Genomic DNA, 18200 nt, shown 5'->3' on the forward strand with positions numbered 1-18200 from the left:
CCCAAATCAACTTCACTTATTGTAGTTCAATAACCAAAATATATGTTTTCAAACTCAAGGGGTCATGTTATACCTGACACCCCATTCTTTCTGCAGACATCTTTGAATCTTAATTCAGTGCAGATATTTAACAGAGGTTTCGGAAAGCATGGAGACAAAATAAAATAGATTTTACTGTAATTCTGTTAAATGTAGCATCTACACAGTTCTTCCAGTAAATGTTTTACTGAAATGTTCTGAGTAAATTCTTCAAAGTAGTCCTTATGCATAGAGTTGTATGGTTTGTTAAACTTTGAAAAATGGTTTTTGTTTGGCATACATTTTAATGTGAAAAATCTCAGACTGTATATATATGTATATATATTTTTCTGTTACGTGGAATTGCCCATCTTCCTCCACATATTCTTGCATCATGATCAGAGGTCTAATCATTAGCGCACACCGTAGCAAACAGTTGCAAATAGTTTCGCAACGGAAATCATATTGCTACGAAAACAATAGTTTTTATTGGACAAATTCAAGTAGGTCCCTCCCCGTTTGTTTGCTTCTGCTTGGTTCCTAGTGAATACAACCCAGGAGTGTAATCATTAGTCCAAACCGTAGCAAACAGAAAACATTTTGCAACAAAGACAAGAGTTTCTATTGGGCAAATTCAGGTAGGTCCCGCTCACGTTTCGTTTGGTTTCTAGTGAATACACCCCAGTCCTTCAAGAGCTCAAACAAGAGTGTTTAACATAAACAATATCTCCAGGCCAGTCACAAAGTGATTTCCTGTCATCACACATCAACACCCATGTCAAAGTTCACCATGCAACTGATAACAGAAATTGCAAGGTTTTTGAGCAATTATGTTGCTAGTTCAGTCCTGTCCACACGAGATATGGGCCAAAAGGAGAAATGGAATCTCTCAGAGCAAAAACAAATGTGTGTCAAAGAGTTGTAACAATTAGGCTAATACGACAGTACTCTCCTCCCACACCAACATTTTAAATAACATTATTCTAGCTGCACTCTCTAATCTGATTATTTCACACCAGCTGATTGTTACAGTTCACATGTGACATTCTCTTTATAGCTCTGTTTCCATGATGAGGTGGGTGGGTGGCTATAGCACATTTTATTATCTTTCTAGCATAACATCTAGGTTAGCCTCAAACATGTCTATGGACTATTCAAAGAGAAGTCTGACCTGTAACTTGATCAGAGGGAAATTAATAAAGCATCATGTGACACAGCAGGGTATGGCATGTTGTATACCTTGAGGGATGGGGCTACACATGGGTCTGGCTGGGGATGACTCGCACGAGCTAGCTACAGTTTAGTTATATCACATTATCCGGCGTACAAAGATTAGTGGTGTCCGTTACTGGGTGTTACAGGAAAGCTCCATACAAACCACTGCCACAGATTTTTCAACTAACCTGTTCTTGGTGATACTTTCTTCGTTCTCAATTCAGTGAGAAAATCTATCTTAGAAATGTCTGTTTCCAGTTGGTTTTACAAAAACTATAGAAAATGTCAGAAATATAGTAAATCCATGTTTTGTATAAAGTGAGATATGCCTCTTACATGTGTGTAGATCTTTTTTTGGTCTCACTGTGAGGCGCTGTCATCTACTTATACAATGGGTGGGTCTAATCCTAGAGATGCTGATTGATTAAAACCACATTCCAGCCAGTGTCTATTCCACAAGTTACCACCGGCTAATGCTATGATGTTGAAATGCCCATTTACTCTGTTCCATCTCACTTCGCAAAACACTGTCTAATCAGCCCAGCAATTTCTAAATTTGATCGCCACTATAAAAAAAATCTAGACATTATCTCCCATTTGTTTTAGACCATCACTTGGTTTTCAACAGCAGAGATTTGTATAAACTAAGGATGCACGATATAAGTCGGTGAACATATCGGAATCAGACGATATTAGCTAAAAATGACCATATCAGCCCGATGTCTAGTTTAACGCCGATGTTAAAAACCGATGTCAAAGCTGCCATGCATACCTACATAATGTAGGTACATGATGTAATGAGGCCACGTAAAATGTTGTGCAACACAGCATTCCTAACCTAGCCCACAACGTCTGCTGTGTGGATCGAGCAGTCAACAAGTTGAGCAGTCACTTGAAAGAGTAAGAACATTTCAGCGAATCCATTAAAGCCAAGATAATGGAATTCATTGCCCTTGACAATCAACCGTTCTCTGTTGTGGGTGATGTTGGCTTTAGCCGACTGGTTGAGCACCGGTATACACTACCAAGTGCGCCATTTTTCATATGTTGCCCTACCAGAGTTACACAGTAATAGCGTCACTGCTATTAGCTTCACGACATACATAATACATACATACTATGGAACGCCGTTTGGGTCTTTGCATGTCAAAAAAGATACAGTAGCACTGTCAGAGCTGTACAAAAATGTCTGCAAACAAGCAAACACCGGCCACGAACGATGTGTTAACAATACCGCGTTGTTAATAGAGCATAATTTGTTTGACCGCAACTTCTGGGGTAGCTAGCTTTAGCTTGGTACCTAGCTAGCACCAATACAACCAGCCTGAAAACAATTACCAGTAGAAACTGCAGACATTTTTATTATTCTTAGCAATGATTTAGGAATCCTTGTGAGTAAGTATTAGCTAGGTTGCCACTTGTTGTTCGCCTATTGAAATTGAACTGAAATTGAATTGGAAAAAATAGCAAACCAGCTACTTAACCCTGTTGCCCAAAGCTAACGTTATAAGCAGCCAGCTAGCTTCATCTGGCTAGTGAAGCTCGACCGTACCGGGTTATGTGCTGTAAAGCTAGCCACAATAAGGATTAGGCACAATAGTGGAATTTGCGTTTTGCCTTCAAAATAAATGTGTCATTGACAGTGATGCAAATGAATACAAACAGTATAATTATGCCATATTTTTATTTTGAAGGCTAATCGCAAAGTCCACTATTGTGGCTAATCCTTATTGTGGCTAGCTTCACATTGATGGGTTCGACCACCATTAATCAAATAAGAATTGTCTTATAAATTAGGGTTATTTTAGATGACACCAGGCTTTATTGTTAGCTAGCTAACTGTAGCTACTGAAACAGATGTCGTTTTGCTATGTGTTTGGGAAAGAACATCAGGTGCTTGCTAGCTAGCTTTTTTTTATGACCAGCACTGTAGGTGTGCAATACAACTCTACCAGCATCATAGCATACGTATCGATAAATCATTGTGATATATGAAATACGAGTGATAGTGTAATCAATGTATAATAACTACTTAAATTAATGACCGCGTTAAATTATGTGACGTGCAGTCATATTCAGGTCCTAACAAGGCAAATAAAATAACTTTTTGGGGTCAGTGTGGTGTGTGTAACTGACACGAACAATCGTTGGTTATATCATATTCTGGCATACATTCTGTAGCTATACACACCAGCATACTCCCTTAACATTTCGGGAGGGGCAGAGAAGCTTTGCACTTGGTGCTAATATTAAAGTAATACTAAAATCAGCTATTTAGCATGATACATAAACCATAGTGCAAAGTCACTAACGTTACTTTATTATGATCTGGTATATGACATTTCGCCACCCCTCGAGACAAGCTAGATACTGTTGCGTCACCGACAGCTCATCAGCGACCTGGCTGCGTTTTTCAGAGACTCCTTTGCTGTGACATGGTCTTTGAAATTGACATTAGTGTGCAAGTTAACTAGCCTACAAAAGCATCTAAAAGCACGCTAAACAGCACCGTTTGACAGCTAAATGCCTAGCCCAATGGTCACACCGTGTTGCACACAACCAAAAACAAAGTGGTGTAACCAAACAGGTGCCAAAGGCAGAACGGGTGTTGTATGAAAACTAGGAGCTGGCTAGTATCGTTAACCAATGTAGCTGGCTAGCTAGTGAGTGGTGGTGACCCATCAAACACACCAGCTACTAGGGGGAGATGACTACAATTGCTTCTAGCACAAGATTACGAAGTGGACTGTTCAAAAGGCAGACACATGTCAACATGTAGGTAATATACGGCATATTTTGCAGAAGCCGTGCAACATAATCCAAATAATTTAAAATATTTACATGTTGGTTTATTTTGAAAATAAAAAATTATCAGGTTAGCTACTCAGAAAGAATCAGCTGATACAACCGTGACTTAGTAGACTCCACGATTTCCTCATTCGCTGTGACGCCTCCTTTCGACCAATCTTCTTCTTTATCTTCTTCTTCTTTAGGATTTGGTTGGCGGATCGCATCCAACTTTCAGGTGCATACAGCGCTGCCTACTGTACTCGTGTGTGAGGCCATTCACGCATACCTACATTAAATTGTTGATACGGTAATACACATTTGGGGAAAAGGAAAATTGCCCTCCCAACTATTAGCTCTCTATAAAAAAAAATCACCACCCCATTCCACAATTTAACCCTATCTAATCTTACTCCAGAACAATGGTCTGAGAGGACAAAACAATACCACTCTACTGTTCTGCAGTAAATCCTCACAATCCCAAGTATTTCTCAGCTGCCACAAGTTCTATTTTCTGTGACTTCCGATCCAGTTCTGCAGTACAATTGACAACCATGGCTATTAATGCTAAAATGCCCACCTTACCGAAGCACATATTCTTCCTATAACTCTCTCTTGGTCTCTACCTACTTACAAGAATCCTCTCAGTATCACTCACCTTCGACCAATCTGCAAAAGTAATGTTTCTTTCAGAAAGTGGAGCTCTAGAAAGAGCCCAGAGTTCGAGACTTGGAATTCTAAGTTGGATGACCATTCAAAAAGTTTTTTCCCAGTTGGAGCTCGGGGTTACTCTGCCCAAAATCTGCCCACATTAAGCAGATCATCATTAATGTGCAAGTGAGGAGTTTTTGGGTGGCTATGGGCTTGTTTGACATTGCAGCCGACAGTGTAGGCAACTGCTGACTAACTGATCTTGCATCATAAATAACATCTCATTATTGTTTGTAGATTAGTCAGTCACAATTTACCCATGATACATCACGGTTTGATGCTCTCGGACATGTCATTGAGAGAGTGTCGAATTGGTCAAGATAAAAATGAACTGCTATTTTGATATGTAAGGCTTATTTGATCGAATAGAAGTTCCGTAATGCTTAGGTTGTTACGATTGTACTGATATAAGTGTGATGCACATGACATCCTGGCAACTTTCAGAAAAAACACTTTATGTCAGAGTTGTCGCTGTTGAATTTCGAGACGGCCTATGCATATTTATGAGGCTAGCAAAGGATCTCACTCTCCATTGAATACAGGCAGTTGACACCCCTTATCGAATATTTTTTTTAAGTATTCAAAGAAAGAGATGCATCTAAAGAGAGGAATAGGCAACAAATCCCATTGTTAGAGCTGCGACACAGGGCTCGTTTGAGTGGTAAGGTGAAAGCAAATGACTGTAAACAAAAGTCCAAAAGTGAAGTCGGGGGAGGTGCATCTGCGACAGCCGAAAGTCGGGCACTGACGTGGTTTTCCAAAAGCAAGGCTCATGGGAACATCGCAGTGTTGCCATTGTTTATAAAAGTTGTTCTTTATAATGTCGAAATAAACATCTCCAACCCCGATATCATTCACTCACAAACTGAAAATATATGTGTGTAAATTTTACAATCAGTTGGTGAGAGAGCTTCAAATATCACATTAATTTGTACATATCCACCACAGGAGGCTGCTGAGGGGAGGACAGCTCATAATAATGGTTGGAATGGAGCAAATGGAATAGCATCAAACACCTGGAAACCATGTGTTTGATGTATTTGATACCATTCCACTCATTTTGCTCCAGCCACTACTAGGATACCCGTCCTCCCCAATTAAGGTGCCACCAACCTCCTGTGATATCCACTGTCTACATGAATTGCGGAAAAGTTGGTTCCTGTTTCAGTCAGGTCTTTGGTCACGTTTGCGCGGATCAAACAAAAACACCCTAGTGATTGGTTGACAGTAGAGCCTCCCATAATGTAGGCGATGGCTGCAGGATGAAGCTGGCGAAGAGAAACTGCAGAAAGTTGCAGTTGACTGCAGTCAAAACTTCAGGACCTTTGATCACATGATTTTGTTCATGCAGTCCACGTCGGACAATTCTTATCCCCATAATGCAACACAAAAATTATCCGTGCGAACGTTCCCACAAGCATCTCGTCATTATTTCCAGTATCTATGACCAGAGAGGAATAGGTGACGTGAGAGGGTTAACTCCAATGATTTATATATACACTAGACGACTAACGGGGGCACTGTTATGAAGCCACTACACCTCCATCTTGGCCCTCCCCACCGTTGTAAAACATATTTTGGAAGCTATAGAAATGCATTTGGTAATGTCTACATTTGTTTTTGCCATGCATATTTCATTAAAGCATATAGCATACTTTATTAGGCTATTTTATGTGAGCTAAACATTAAAAAAATACACTACCGTTCAAAAGTTTGGGGTCACTTAGAAATGTCCTTGTTTTCCATGAAAACATATATGAAATGAGTTGCAAAATGAATAGGAAATATAGTCAAGACATTGACAAGGTTATAAATAATGATTTTTAATTGAAATAATAATTGTGTCCTTCAAACTTTGCTTTCGTCAAAGAATGCTCCATTTGCAGCAATTAAAGCCTTGCAGACCTTTGGCATTCTAGTTGTCAATTTGCTGAGGTAATCTGAAAATATTTCACCCCATGCATCCTGAAGTACCTCCCATGAATTGGATTGGCTTGATGGGAACTTCTTACATACCATACGGTCAAGCTGCTCCCACAATAGCTCAATATGGTTGAGATCCGGTGACTGTGCTGACCACTCCATTATAGACAGAATACCAGCTGACTGCTTCTTCCCTAAATAGTTACTGCATAGTTTGGAGCTTTGCTTTGGGTCATTGTCCTGTCGTAGGTGGAAATTGGATTCCAATTAAGCGCCGTCCTCAGGGTATGGTATGGTGTTGCAAAATGGAGTGATAGCCTTCCTTCTTCAAGATCCTTATTACCCTGTACAAATCTCCCACTTTACCACCATCAAAGCACCCCCAGAACACATTGCCTCCACCATGCTTGACAGGTGGCGTCAAGCACTCCTCCAGCATCTTTTCATTTTTTCTGCATCTCACGAATGTTCCTCTTTGTGATCCGAACACCTCAAACTTAGATTAGTCTGTACATAACACTTTTTTCCAATCTTCCTCTGTCCAGTGTCTGTGTTCTTTTGCCCATCTCAATCTTTTCTTTTTATTGGCCAGTCTGAGATATGGATTTTTCTTTGCAACTCTGCCTAGAAGGCCAGCATCCCGGAGTCGCCTCTTCACTGTTGACATTGAGACTGGTGTTTTGCGGGTACTATTTAATGAAGCTGCCAGTTGAGGACTTGTAAGGCATCTGTTTCTCAAACTAGACACTCTAATGTACTCTTGCTCAGTTGTGCACCGGGGCCTCCCACTCCTCTTCCTATTTTGGTTAAAGCCAGTTTGCGCTGTTCTGTGAAAGGAGTAGTACACAGCGTTGTACGAGATCTTCAGTTTCTTGGCAATTTCTCACATGGAATAGCCTTCATTTCTCAGAATAAGAATAGACTGACGAGTTTCAGAAGAAAGGTCTTTGTTTCTGGCTATTTTGAGCCTGTAATCGAACCCACAAATGCTGATGCTCCAGATACTCAACTAGTCTAAAGAAGGCCAGTTTTATTGCTTTTTTAATAAGCACAACAGTTTTCAGCTGTGCTAACATAATTGCAAAAGGGTTTTCTAATGATCAATTAGCCTTTTAAAATTATAAACTTGGATTAGCTAACACAACATGCCGTTGGAACACACGAGTGATGGTTGCTGATATTGGGCCTCTGTACGCCTATGTAGATATTACCCAAAAATCTGCCGTTTCCAGCTGATCAATTTGATGTTATTTTAATGGACAAAAAATGTGCTTTTCTTTCAAAAACAAGGAAATGACTAAGTGACCCAAACTTTTGAACGGTAGTGTACATATATTTTTATAAGTACTAATGTTACTGTCCCCACTACAACAAATAAATACTTAAATATGCCTACATGTAATTTTGTCCTTTGTCCTATTTCATTTAATTGAAATACTGTAGAATTTAATTCATTCCTATGGAGGACTGCGTCTTCTGAGGAGTACCAATATGGCCGACCAGTGGCTTCAAAACCTCTCACGGGCCAAAAAATAGCATTAGCAATCCAGGGTTTATATACATGATTGGTTTACTCCCCCCAAAATCTGTCCACAAAAATAAGACCAGGAAGTGAGGAATTTTTGTATGGAGGTCAATGAGAGATCATTTGTTACGTGAGACTTATTTGATCGAATATAATTTTTGCAATGGCTACAGTAGGTTGTTTCGAAAGCACAGATATAAGTAGACACGTGGCATTTTGGCAACTTTGAAAAAAATCACTTTATATTGGAGTTGTGCCTGTTTTTCCACACTTGTATCTGCCCTCTCATTGGCTAGAATGGTCCCACCTGATCTCCCCTCCTCCCGCCTGCCTTCCATCTTTGAGGACTATCTTGTCAATTTAAAAGATAATCTTTGGTAAAGCCTATATTTGACCAATAGTCTGAGAGGATCCATACGTTTTAATAACAATAATAATAATAAATTACATTTTTATAGCATTTTTCATAGAATCTCAAAGTTCTTCAAAAGCAAAAAACAAACAAGCGATATATCATGACAGGTTAACCAATAGGCCAGGTCTTTGAAAGCTGCATCCTCCCCGAAGATGGAGATGGTTAGTTCATGGCTTGAGTGAAGGGACCCTGACAAAGTTCTTGGTCTTTAATCCATACCAATAACACCCACAGCAGGGTCGATAGAAACCAAAAGCTTAGGGCAAAAGCATAGAGGAAGAGGGGAAGCCTGAAAACCAGATGCTTCCAGTTTCTATAGACACCAGGAGTTTATTTTACACCTGCTACTGCTACATTAGGTAATGGTGCTTCAAGACAACTGGGAACTCAGAAAAAACAAGGCCAAATCATTAAGTCAGTGATCGTCAAGTCAGGAAGTCTGACTTGGATGACCATTCAAAGCGATTTTTCCAAGTCAGAGCTAGTTTTTTCCCCAGAGTTCCCAGTTGTCTTGAAGTTGGAAGTCATAGATTTCCAAGTTCCGAGTTGTTATGAACGTAGCATTAGACTGGATTATAGGATCCGGCCAATGATATCTTACAACAGGTAAACAAGGCTTTGAAGCAATGTGAAAACCCAGATCAAAGCCAATCAAGCCAGATCAGTGCATCTAGAATGTTGCTGGTCACAACGTGGCATCAGAGGCGGCAAGTGCCATGGGCGGCATTCTAATGAAATGGGGGGCCAATAGAAAATCCCAGCTCAGCACAAACTGATCACATGCGATGGTGCATCATGGGGAGTGTAAGTGTTGTTACATAGATGCTGTGTTCACGATGCATGATTAATACATAATTCAAGGTTTATTTGATGTAGTAAATAAATAAAGGATTTATTGATGTATAGATAAGAATTTAAATGTGGTGTAACAGGTAAATTAACGTTAGGCCATTGTTTGTGTTTTTATGTTCCATCCCGGAACTAATGTTCTCTGTTGTGTTACTGCTACGGAATTTGTTAATTGACTGTGTGCAATCTAACAGATCTTAGTCTCAGTCATAATTGTTGATGGCAGAGGCTAAGAAAGACAGTAAAGGGACTTTCAAGGGACTTTAAGGATTCAAGAACCTCTTTTCAGGACAAGCAGCCAACGAGGTATTTTGTTCAACCTATAGAACATTGTTTATAGTCGCGCCAAGTTCCATTTGTATTGTCGCGCCAAGCGCCATTTGTATTGTTGCGCCGAGCGCCATTTGTATTTCTTTGTTTCAGTACTGTATAATTTATCAACGTTACTGTGTTCATTCAAACATATAGTTCTCACGGCGTGACGTGGATGCATCGGAGAAAAAGACCTGCAATGCAATAAACGCCCGTTTCAAGGAACCAACCTGTGTCTGTTGTCGTGAAGAGAGCTACAGGGAGCTTTGTTAAAGCGGTCATTACTTCATTTGAATCTATTGCATCTAATGCAATTCTTACTCCAGCTGATAGAGTATAATCTTCATATTGGTTGTCATAAAGACCCATTTGGATTTTCTAATGTCATTCAATGTCGTCATTGAGATCCAGGTCATAAGATAAAACAAAAGAGGAACGAACATCAGAGAGATAGACTGAATATGACAACAAGTCAATCACTAATATAAGAGGCAAAACACACACACAATCATGTCATATGACTTTGTCACCTGTATGTGATGGACTTTACGTTCTGATTTGTATTTAAATAAATCAAACAGACAAGCTGCAAAAGTAGTACGTAAAGAGGTGTGTTCTTCTGTCAAGTCAAGTCTAGTCAAGACACATGAACATGTGTGTGTGCCAACAGTCAAAGACTGACACATTGTCACTCCCTATGTTTACAACACTGAGCACGGTAGTTAAGGCCTGGCGCTATTTTGTTCTTGTGGCCTTCGCCTCTAATCGCCTGCTCTGACCTCAAAAGCTCAAAAGAGTACTAGTCAACAGTCATACAACCCTTCACCTCACTTCTAAGTATACTACCAGCCTAGGACCTTTGACCCTCTCTCACAGCTTGGCTAATCACAACTCTCCTCCTTCCCTTAACCCACTTTTTAATGCGAATTAAGCTCAAAATTGCGCAATAGGCCTACATTCCATTTAATGAGAGAAAGAGATAGACATCTTTCTGTTTCATTGTTTCAGCCAGGGGTAAAAGTAATTTTACTGAGAATGTAAATTGAGATCTATTTATCTTCATTGGGTGTTAAAAGTGAGGTGTCCAGTGGAAATGGTTAGACAAGATCACTCTGACCAAACCTGTTTTTGAATGAGGCATTGAGTCAGCCTTTCACTCAGTATTTGAGACAAAGTGAACAGCCCATATACATTCTTAGCGTCTCAGAAATCATAGATACATTAGATTTAGATTTCTTTGTAGAAGGACTAGACTAGAAGGTTCTTTGTGTTTGTCCTCTCAGATGAATGGGTGAAGATGGTGCTACAGCTCCATCTAGAGGTGAGATGGGTGATACAAGAAAGGTTCTCAGATTAATAACCTCACCCCAAGGAAGGTTCTCAGATAATAACATCACCAGTGGAGGCTGGTGGGAGGAGCTATAAGAGGATGGGCTCATTAAAATGGATGTATTGGAATAAATGGAAGGGTATCAAACACATCAAACATATGGAATCAAGAGGGCGCCGACAGAGAGGGTCGCCTCGCTTCCAGTCCTTTAAAAACTATGCAGTATTTTGTTTTTTTATGTATTATTTCTTACATTGTTAGCCCAGAAAAGCTTAAGTGTTATTATATACAGCCGGGAAGAACTATTGGATATCAGAGCTACGTCAACTTACCAGCACTAGGACCAGGAATACAACTTTCTCGAAGCGGATCCTTTGTTCGAACCACCCAAGGCATTCAAATTGTTTCCAGAGGCTGACCCAAAACAACGTCTCCGCAGGAGAGATAGACGGAGCGGCCTTCTGGTCAGACTTTGGAGGCGCGCACACCACCGACCGCTTCTGAGTATTTTACTCACTAATGTCTAGTCTCTAGATAACAAGGTAGACAAAATTAGGGCTAGGGTTGCTTTCCAGAGAGACATCCGGGATTGTAACATACTCTGTTTCACGGAAACATGGTTCTCTGGGGACATGTTGTCGGAGTCAATACAGCCACCGGGAAACTTTGTGCGTCGAGCCGAGAGGAATAAATATCTCTCAGGGAAGAAGGGCGGGTTGTATGTTTCATGATTAACGACTCATGATGTAATTGTAACAACATACAGGAACTCAAGTCCTTCTGTTCACCAGACCTAGAATTCCTTACAATCAAATGTCGTCTGTATTATCTCCCAAGAGAATTCTTGTTGGTTATTGTCACTGCGGTGTATATCCCCCCCAAGCCGACACCACGACAGCCCTCAAGGAACTCCACTGGACTCTATGCAAACTGGAAACCATATATCCGGAGGCTGCAATTATTGTAGCTGGGGATCTTAACAAAGCAAATTTGAGAACAAGGCTACCTAAATTCTATCAGCTTATCGATTGTAGTACCCGGGCTGGCAGAACACTGGATCAATGCTACTCTAACTTCCGCGATGCATACAAGGCCCTCCCCCGCCCTTCTTTTGGCAAATCCGACTCCATTTTGCTTCTACCCTCCTATTGGCAGAAACTCAAACCGGATGTACCCGTGACTAGGACCTTTCAACGCTGGTCTGACCAATCGGAATTCACGCTTCAAGATTGTTTTGATCATGCGGACTGGGACATGTTCCGGATAGCCTCAGAGAATAATATAGATTTATTTATACGCTGGTTCAGCTAGTGAGTTTATAAGGAAGTGCATGGGAGATGTTGTTCCCACTTAAAATCTACCCTAACCAGAAACCGTGGATAGATGGCGGAATTCGCGCAAAACTGAAAGCGCGAACCACCGCATTTAACCATGGGAAGATGACCGGGAATTGACAGAATACAAACAGTGTAGTTATTCCCTCCGCAAGGCAATCAAATAAGCAAGACGTTACTATTGGGACAAAGTGGAGTCGCAATTCAACGGCTCAGACACGAGACGTATGTGGCAGGGTCTCAGGCAATCACGGACTACAAATAGAAAACCAGCCACGTCACGGACACCGACGTCTTGCTTCCAGACAAACTAATCACCTTCTTTGCGGATAATACCGTGCCACCGACGTGGCCGGCTACCAAGAACTGCGCCCCCCCCTCTCCTTCTCCGTGGCCAATGTAAGACAATGAAACGTGTTAACCCTCGCAAGGCTGCCCTGGGTCTCAACCATGCCCTCTGCGATTGGTCCTGGACTACCTAACGGGCCGCCCCCAGGTGGTGAAGGTAGGAAACAACATCTCCACTTCGCTAATCCTCAACACTGGAGCCCCACAAGAGTGGGGCTCCAGCCCCCTCCTGTACTCCCTGTCCACCCATGACTGCGTGGCCATGCACGCCTCCAACTCGATCATCAAGTTTGCAGACGACACAACAGTAGTAGGCTTCATCACCACCAACGACAAAACAGCCTGTAGGGATGAGGTGAGGGCACTCGGAGTGTGGTGTCAGGAAAATAACCTCTCACTCAACGTCAACAAAACAAAGAAGAGGATTGTGGACTTCAGAAAACAGCAGAGGGAGCACACCCCTATCCACATCGACGGGACAGCAGCAGAGAAGGTGAAAAGTTTCAAGTTCCTCGGCGTACTCATCACATACAAACTGAAATGGTCCACCCACACAGATAGTATGGTTAAGAAGGCGCAACAGCGCCTCTTCAACCTCAGCAGGCTGAAGAAATTTGGCTTGTCACCTAAAACCCCCACAAACTTTTACAGATGCACAATTGAGAGCATCCTGTCGGGCTGTATCTCCGCCTGGTACGGTATCTGCACCACCCACAACCACAGGGCTCTCCAGAGCGTGGTTCGGTCTGCCCAATGCATCACCGGGGGCAAACTACCTGCCCTCCAGGACACCTACAGCACCCGATGTCACAGGAAGGCCAAAAAGATCATCAAGGACAACAACCACCCGAGCCACTGCCTGTTCACCCCGGTACCATCCAGAAGGTGAGGTCAGTACAGGTGCATCAAAGCTGGGACCGTGAGACTGAAAAATAGCTTCTATCTCAAGGCCATCAAACTGTTAAACAGCCATCACTAGCAGAGAGAGTCTGCTGCCTACATACAGACTTGAAATCATTGGCCACTCTAACAAATGGATCACTAATCACTTCATTAATGCCACTTTAATAATGATGTTTACATATCTTACTCATCCCAGATGAATATATTGTATTTTATACCATCCATTGCATCTCGTCTATGTCGGTCTGGTCATGGCCCATCTATATATTTAAATGTACATATTCTTATTCCATCCCTTTACTTAGATTTGTGTGTATTAGCTAGTTGTTGTGGAATTGTTAGATTACTTGTTAGATATTGCTGCACTGTTGGAACTAGAAGCACAAGCATTTCACTATACGCACAATAACATCTGCTAACCATGTGATTTGATTTGAATCCCTATGTTTGACTCCATTACAATGAGCCGTCCTCCCACCAGCCTCCACTGAACCTCACCCCAGCCAGTTCATCCATCAGATGATGAATAATGGAGCCTGTGTACACAAAGCATTTCAGTCAGAGTAACTGCTGATCTAGGATCAGTTTTGCCTTTTAAATAATAATGAATAAATGGCAGGGCTGGACACATTTTGTGTTGAAAAAATGTGAAGTTTTATAATGCTATTCTACACATTTTGTCATGAGGCTATGAGAAAATGTTGTTTTAGGGCTAATTCAATTTTTTGGGTTGGGGGCCTCCTAGACGTTGGGGGCCCAGGGGCTTTTGCCCTGCATGCCCATTTGGGAATCCAGGCCTGAGACGCTATGTGAATATGGACCCTGAATATGTCAATCATGTCATCGTTATGCCACTTTTCACCAGCTAAGAGAGTGTTTATGTCACTTCTACTCCTGCTCCTCCCCTCTGGCGTTCGACGTTTGACGTCGCCGGTATACTAACCACTGGTCCTGGGATCCATCATTATGCACACCTGGCATCCATCATTACGCGCACCTGCAGAACATCATGATACTCACCTGGACTCCATTACCTTCCTGATTAACTCCCGTATATCTGTCACTACCTTGGGTTCCTTCCTCTGTCAGTATTGTTCATGCATAAACGCCACTGTTATGTTGTCTCGTTTCATGTTTTATTAAACGTTGCACCTGCTTCTCGACTCACAGCGTCTCCGTTAGTTTCAATGGGCTAGGCCCCGTTTTTCTATATATCCGCCTGAATGACATGCTCAAAGTAAACTGCCTGTTGCTCAGGCCCTGAAGCCAGGATATGCATACAATTGGTACCATTGGAAAGAACACACTTTGAAGTTTGTAGAAATGTTAAAATAATGTAGGAGAATATAACACAAAAGATAGGGTAGGAGAAAAACCAACCAGAATTATTTTTTGAGAGACGATGCTCTTACAATGGCAAGTATAAGGGCATACTCAATTTTAGCTCCCAGGATGCAATTCCCATAGCTTCCACAGGGGGTCAGCAGTCCATGTTCAAGGTTTCAGGCTTGTAACTTCCAAAACGAATAAGAAATATCAGTTTTAGTACAGGGACACAGTCATGGAAATTCGTGTTTGCGCGCGCCATGAAGACAAGACACACCAGCTAAAATCGGTTTCCTATTGAACATACTTCTTTCCGTAAGAAATATTATAGTTTGATTACATTTTAGGGTATCTGAGGAGTAAATAGAAACGTATTTTGACTTGTTGAAAGAAAGTTTAGGGGTAGATTTTCAGAATCCTTTCTCTGCATGTTGAATGAGTGGATTACTCAAATTGAGGGCGCCAGCTAAACAGACTTTTTTGGGATAAAGGATTTTATCTTACAAAATGACACTACATGTAAAAGATGGGACCGTTTGGATGACAAATCAGAGGAAGAATTTCAAAAAGTAAGTGAACATTTAATCATTATTTGTTAATTTTTGAAACCTGTGCCGGTGGAAAAATATTTTGGGGCGCCGCCCTCAAACAATCGCAGTGCAGTTAGACTAACAAGAATTTAAGCTTTCAACTGATATGACACTTGTATGTACCTAAATGTTTAATATCCATAATTTGTATGATTATTTGAATTGCACGCACTCCAGTTTCACCGGAAGTTGTCCCGCTAGCGGGACAGATTATTTCACTTATAATTCACTGTATCACAATTCCAGTGGGTCAGAAGTTTACATACAGTAAGTTGACTGTGCCTTTAAACAGCTTTGAAAATTCCAGAAAATTATGTCATGGCTTTAGAAGCTTCTGATAGGCTAATTGACATCATTTGGGTCAATAGGAGGTGTACCTGTGGATGTACTTCAAGGCCTACCTTCAAACTCCGTGCCTCTTTGCTTGACATCATGGGAAAATCAAAAGAAATCAGCCAAGACCTCAAAAAAATGTTGTAGGCCTCCACAAGTCTGGTTCATCCTTGGGAGCAAGTTTTTTCTGAGGTCTTGGCTGATTTCTTTTGATTTTCCCATGATGTCAAGCAGAGGCACTGAGTTTAGGGACTTCTCCTTAGTATCTGGGTCATTCAGATGGGTGTCTAGGATATAGGGTTGTGGACCGTTCCATCAATATAGGATCATAAATAAATAAATTAAATGTAGTTCCCCATGATAGGACAATAAATAAGTTAAATGTATAGTTTATTTTAAAACGCTGTTCCACCATGATAGGATAGTAAATAAATAACAATCATAATAAAAAGTATATCCATCATATGAACAACATTGAAAGCTCTTTCACAAACCCCGATCACAGCAATACATTGGTTCTGGGATATACAACCATTTTCTTTCTCACTCAACGCCACTCTTTCCCAAACATAAAAAAACACACACCACACCATCCACACATACTGTGCCTTCTGTTTACTGAGTTTTTATCTTCAACCTTGTTGAATTATTGCTTTGGTGCTCCAATTCGTTATATTTGTTGATATATAGAAAAGCTATATTTTTTGTTGTATTATTACAATCCATAACCAGGCTAGAATTGGGTTTTATTGTTATCCTCGTCTATAAAAACGTTGTGTAGTCTTTGTGTCTCTGAACAACTGGTTATCAATATATAGTTTATCGACGAAGAGAGCTACTCGTTTCCCTTTTAACCTATTTTCCTTGAAAATTGGATACAGAACTTTACGCCGTTTGCAATTTCCTTCGGGAAGTTGTCATTCATGCCAATTTGGGTCCCAGAAAGTATTTTACCCAGGCTTTTAACCATTATTTTATCTTTAAGGGAAGCAAATTTGGCAACGATTGGGCATTCATACCTCTGCCCTCTCTGTCCGAAGCGGTGTACACGTTCGAGTTTGATTTTGTCGATAGCTTCGCGTGGAATCTGAAGCACTGTAAGGAGGAACTCTCTAACTACAGATTCAGGAACTTCTCCTTCTTTCTCTTGGATACCTGTAAGTACCAGATTCTCTCTCATGGATCTAGTCAAGTAAGGCTTCTCTCAGAATGGTGTTTTCCTTTCAAAGTTCATTCATTTTGGTTTCAGTCTTATTGACTGTCCCTTTTAGCTTGTTTGTATCTTTCTCCAATGTCGCAGTTTTTTCATCACTCATCTCAAGGCTTGCCTTCAACTCTTTTGTATTCTTACTGACTAATTAAATTATACCCAGTTTGTCATTTATTGATTTTAACAGATTGGTTTCGATCTTTACCATTCCCGGTGGTATTAAATCGTCTGTGTCTGTAGAAGATTCACGTTTTTGTTTTGAAATAGGTTCCCCTGTCTTCCTCTCCATCATGTTTGGGTGTTGCTTGTTTTTGTAATATTTGTCAATACATTTCTCTAGTCTTATGATTTGTTTTGTGATCCAGATTGAAGGTTATCACCCACCATATTGTGTAGTGCTAATATTTTGTTTAAATTACAATATTGAATATTACATTTTTATCTTGAAGTGCTCTACATAACTACATTCAATGTGCCATCTTCCTGCACTGTTTTTTTTAAATGGTGGCCCACACTGATATTATTTTACCAGGCTTGCTCTCTCTCTGACACACACCAAGAACAGAGCTTTAATTTAACTATGAATACATATACAGCAACAACCTGGTGAACAGCTACAGGGGAGAGGAGATGAATGAGTTAATTGTAAGCTGAGGATGATCAGATGACTGTAATGGTATGAGGGCCAGGACACCAGGGTTAACACCCCTACAATAAGTACCATGGGATCTTCAGTGACATCAGAAAGTCAGGACACCCTTTTACCATCCCATGTGAAAGACAGCACTCTACACAGGGAATTGTCCCCAATCACAGCCCTGGGGGTATTGCAATAATTCTTTAGACCAGAAGAAAGGGTGCTTCCTGCTGGCCCTCCAACACCACTTCCAGCAGCATCTGGTCTCCCATCCAGGGACTGACTAGAACAAACCCTGCTTAGCTTCAGAAGCAAGCCAGCAGTGGGATAAAGGCTGGTATGCTGCTGGCTGTGACTATATATTGTGGAATAAGCTCACATAATATGAACTCTGATTTAAAAGGACGTAATTGTCGACATGACCACCCACACAT

The 18200-nt window shown here is 41.0% G+C and overlaps 1 long non-coding RNA gene across 1 annotated transcript; it reads left to right on the forward strand.

Moving 5' to 3' along the window:
- Nucleotides 1–9359: 9359 nt before the first annotated feature.
- Nucleotides 9360–9980, forward strand: LOC115148213 (uncharacterized). Its single transcript, XR_003866596.1, has 2 exons — nucleotides 9360–9749; nucleotides 9912–9980. It is a non-coding gene; the product is annotated as an uncharacterized LOC115148213 (long non-coding RNA).
- The last annotated feature ends 8220 nt before the right edge of the window (nucleotides 9981–18200 follow it).

This window comes from Salmo trutta, chromosome 15, assembly GCF_901001165.1.
Source record: "Salmo trutta chromosome 15, fSalTru1.1, whole genome shotgun sequence".
Lineage (NCBI taxonomy): Eukaryota > Metazoa > Chordata > Actinopteri > Salmoniformes > Salmonidae > Salmo > Salmo trutta.